Source organism: Doryrhamphus excisus, chromosome 16 (assembly GCF_030265055.1).
Source record: "Doryrhamphus excisus isolate RoL2022-K1 chromosome 16, RoL_Dexc_1.0, whole genome shotgun sequence".
Taxonomy (NCBI): Eukaryota; Metazoa; Chordata; class Actinopteri; order Syngnathiformes; family Syngnathidae; genus Doryrhamphus; species Doryrhamphus excisus.
In genome coordinates, this window is record NC_080481.1 from 13354109 (window position 1) to 13359043 (window position 4935).

The 4935-nt window shown below is 40.2% G+C and overlaps 1 long non-coding RNA gene across 1 annotated transcript; it reads right to left on the bottom strand.

Annotated features, from left to right (window-relative positions):
* Positions 1–1826: 1826 nt before the first annotated feature.
* On the bottom strand, positions 1827–4726 carry LOC131104697 (uncharacterized). The gene is made up of 3 exons (XR_009119817.1): positions 4601–4726; positions 3834–3914; positions 1827–2594 (listed from the first exon to the last, which is right to left on the bottom strand). It is a non-coding gene; the product is annotated as an uncharacterized LOC131104697 (long non-coding RNA).
* Between the last annotated feature and the right edge of the window lie 209 nt (positions 4727–4935).

Below are 4935 nucleotides of genomic sequence, written 5' to 3' on the forward strand. Positions count from 1 at the left end.
TCAATTTCGCTACAAAGACTCAATAATGCTCAATGTGCTGGAAGACACAGCCATGCCAAGGAGAGCGGACATCGTAATTGTTGTCGTATCTATGCTGCTGTTGTTGACCGAACTAGCATAAGTATGTGAATCAATGTAGGAAAAAAGTTTTGGTAGTGTTTTAATTCATAAAACTACAGCAAGATACTGCAAGGATTACATGCTATCATGTTAGCATGTATATTAAACAATGCAACATTGTTAGAGGGTTTTTTTTAGGTGTGTCAAAATGACTTGCATTGTTAGCTATGTCACGAGCTGCAAAGCTGTCGGTGGTTAGACCCCCCCAAGGATGCAGATACAACAGCAGCAGGGTGCACGTAAAAGTAATTCTATTGAGTAGGGAGAGAAGCGAAAAGGCTCTGTGACAACAGAACAATCAGGCAGAGGCAACAGACACAAAACTCTAGTTCAGGTGACAGCACAGGTGAGGACACATGAGTCAGTAGCAATGATCTAGTGCCGTGCCTGCGGCGACGGTGGGCTTTTAAACCCCACTGATTGGAATTGCCACCAGCCGTGCACAATTACACTGGGGTAAAGCAGCTGCAACTTCTCCACAGCAGGAAGTGCAGGATACCAAAATAAGAGCAGAACATGACAATTAACTTCTCGTGTTAAAATGTGCAGAAAAGGGAAATAAATATGTGTTCATGTTTCACATAAGGATTGTGAATGATGGGGAAAATACCAAAATAAAAAAACTGAAGTATATACACCAAACAATGGTTATAGTGACTATTAAGGCTAAGTACTATTGAATGATTTCAAATGTACTCCATGTGAAAAGTTCTTCATTGGTCGTTGCAGTTGACTTTGTGTTATGCCAATAGAGCATGTTTGATTGATGAGTTTTCTAATGCATCATGGCCCGTTCGGCTGCTTCCATTCTGATTTGTTTTCTTACAGCTCATTGCATAATTATTGTATGAGTGGATTTGCTGCCCCATCAGCAGTTTTTGATGAGCGGATTGCGTCGGTGTTGTATCGGTAGCAGCACCGTAATCACTATATGTTAAAGTGAGGCATCCAATGTCTTTGCTGACCTTATATGATCCACCTCCCGAATGTCCAAACAATATTTCAATTATTTCACACAAACTAAGGCTCTGGACTGTTGACTTGAACTTAAAACTTGATCTTACACTTCAAGTGATGCTACATTTGGAGTTAATTATTAGTCAGAACAGTTTAATAAACATAAAGTGTGAAATTGTAACCAAAAGACAGCACCACATAGATGTGGAAAGATATGACTGATGTTGCTCACGAAGTGCAACAGCACCATCTACAGGCCACATATGTATTGGCTTTTTACATGGAGTCAGCACAGTTAAGTGTTCCCTCAAATAGTGCTTTCTGAATCAGTCTCACACACACACACACACACACACACACACAAAAGGGCACAGAACAGTTCATTACTGTTCAATTACCAGGGAATGTTCAATAGCGAGCCCATTACAGGAGAAAGTTTGCAGCGTGCTGCCAAGAGACCTGAAGAACAAGTATGACATTTTAATGATACTATTAAAAGACGAACAAGAGGCAAGTACAAATACATTAATTAAAGTGGATTATGGTAACCCGTGTGGATTGAAATATATGCACGCTGGAAAGCCACTAAGCAGTGAAAATAACGCACAAGTATTGATCCTGAAGACCAACAATATTACTATTATTAATGTGGGTTATATAAAGTGTTATCTTTTAGCTTATCTCAGAATAAAAGATGGAGCAGCGTGTATTTGCTTTCCCGACGGCAATGCACTTGTAAAACACTCAAGTGTGTTCATCTCTCATTTAATGCACCTTTTCACATCTCTTTGCTCCATAAACCTCTCATAGACATAAGGTGCACTCTTCCATGCCACCCACATTTGGATTCATTACTTCATTTCTAGACTGTCGCTACACATTTTTTTTATTTCCCCAGGTGGGAAATCCAAGGTTGGTGATTTATCCAATAAAAATGTGACATTAACTGACAAAAACATAGGAAACATTATGAGGATTATGAGCATCCCCTGAGGGGTGTTAAGCAGTCTGTTTTAAAACATTGCAATAAATATGGAAGTGTGTTACAGTGTTCAGGTACTCCACACAACACTGAATAATGTTACCTGAGATGGAAACTAAGCATATTAGACAAATGGAGGTAGTCTGACATGGTTTCTAATGTCATTCTGGATGCCATATTGCTATAAAATGATGCTACATGTAGCAGTAACTGATGAAAGCGGCCGAGTCAAAGCACAAGAAAACGCAACAGTGCAAAAATGTTTGTAAGATGTGCAACCAAAAAAAAGAGAACATGACTGTATTAAAAAGCTAAAATGAAACAAATGTCCATTTATTCCAGAGAACACTGACGATTTGATCACCAGCTTTGAACTCTCCATGAAAGTGCGTTTCCATCTTCAAATGGGCCTTGTGGAGCCAATCTTCACAGTAAGAAAGATGAGAGCGAAAGCAGCGGGGGGGGGGACATAGCTGGCAAGTTGCGGCTCCCCTGGCTTCTTTTGCAGCACTCAGCCAGGATGGCCATATTGCGTCTGTAAACAAATCGAATCGTTGGCCCTGTGACAAACCGGCCGCTGTGGTACACTCATTCAATACGTAATTCCCAGGTCACCACTGGGAGCAGACGGCGGGGAGCCCCGACTATGTCATCAGTCTTTTGGCTGTCAGCAGAAGAGGAACACCAAACTACACTCAATACAGTCTGTGCGCCTTTTCTCATGAAGATTGGCGTTGTTTGTAGGAATGTACATTCACCTATTTCACATTCAGAAAGAAACATTTGGGGCCTAGAAGTAGGTCAAATGAATCACAAAAGAAAATAAACGTGATCATTTTGTCAGCCTCTATATATTGCCATGTGAATGCATTTCTTGCCTACCAAACAGGGCGCCGCAGGGGGAAAAAGAAAATTACTAATGCTAAGCACAACTAAATTTATTTAGTCTTTGTAAAGAAAAATTAGTAATGAAAACTACAGATCTCACAGCGTCTGTCTGCCCAGGGTGTCGCCCTCAAGCCAGAAGACTTCTCACACGTGGGCTCACGGTGATGTCACAGTGAGCCGGATGAAACAAAGCATTCAAACCATCCCAAACTTTTTGCAGAGCTCGCTTCCAAATGCGCAAACCTTCATTATGTGAAAATTATTTATAAGTCAGAAAAGTGGCAAACGCACAATAGGTCCCAAAAATTGGGAAGACATTCATGAATCTGATGAAATTAACATTAACTCAGGTTTTGACTTAATATTTGTTGTATGAACTTTTTTTAATTACATTTCTAATAATATTGTTCACAAAATGAAAGCTTGCGCAAATAAACTGGTAAATACCGACGTTGCTCATACGGCCAACGTCCCCAAAGAGTGTTCTCCCTGTAGAGGGCACTCTTGTCATTTCATCTGTCATGAATTCAAATAATGGAAATCTGGTTTTTAACAGTACTTGTTCCACTAAGAATAAATTCATGAAGCACAGTCTGAGAAATGACTGTATAAAAAAAAAGACACAAATGTTGCAACTTTATGTCCAAAGCACGGCAGATGGCCTTTCAGAAACATGCTCTCGCTGTTTCAAATTCCATCGGCCAGTCAGTTTTATATTTATATGTAAAGCAGCCTACTGTTCCAGTCGCTCAGCAGATGGCTTGATATGTTTGCTCGGGGAGACCTTTGTCAAGATTTCTGATCTCGGTCCAGAATAAAAACAGATTTGAAGAACAGCAAATGGAGGTGAGGTGGAAATGTTAAGATACACAATGTGATACTTTACCAAAGGCTTGAAATGCCGTCTGCAGTCCTGGTAGATGAGTGAAGGTCAAGGGTCTTCCTGTAGCGACAGTCAGGGCCCCACCTAAACAGAATTTTACCAAATTAATGCCACCACCAGAAATTTGAGGTCCATGGACAGAATTTGAAAAAAATAAAATCCACCCTGTCAGCATGAAAAGGCAGCAGCTGTAGCATTACAGTCATCCCTTGTTTATCACAGTAACAACTCTGAAAAGAAGATTTTTGTAGTTATGGCATAGAAAACCTGTTCTAAAATGTTTCAGCATTAAAAACCAAACAAGACATAGCACTCTTATAATCACCTTTACATTTGTATTACCCAATATAGATATGATCTGAGAAAATACAGACTCACATGTTAGCAGGGACATTTTCTGGTCAGCATACTTTCTGCATTAACAAATGTCTGTATTGTAATGGTGGCTTTAAATTGCTTTACACCCACATTACCCAAATTAGTAGACATAAGCGTAAATAAGCCATTAAACACTCAAATCTGCTAATGTCCAAGGTGTAAGGAAGGACTCATTAACAAACAAAAAACGTGTATTAAAACAAATGGGTAATGACAACACAGGGCAAAAGTAGAAACCAAAAACTAAGCTACACAGACTCAAACACAACAGAGAACAAAAAAAAACATTACAGCAAACGGCTAGCAGGAAACTGTGGACAAAAGGTCACACAGGCAAAATTAAGACACAAACAAAAATCACAGTAGTACAAAACTAACTAGCTGGTACTTACATGAATGTTGCTAAAAGCCAGAAAGCTAGGCCACAGTAGCTAACACGTTCCCGCCCAAGAGCTTGTGGTCCAAGGTAGGTTGAGGTGCGCGCTGACGCGGAGGTCCTTAAGAAGGTCAGGAACGAGATTGGCAGCAGGTGTGCAAAAGAGTGAGCGGACCGCCTCCTGTCAGTCAGAGGTGCACTACAAAGAAAGGGCACAAGGGGGCAGCAGAGCAACAACAAGCTGCTGCAACCTTGTTTTTTAATCTCAATGAAACACAATGAAAGAGAAGACAAAAACAACATGTTCAAGCAATTTCTTCTTGTTTAATAAAACATGACTACAATGCTCTC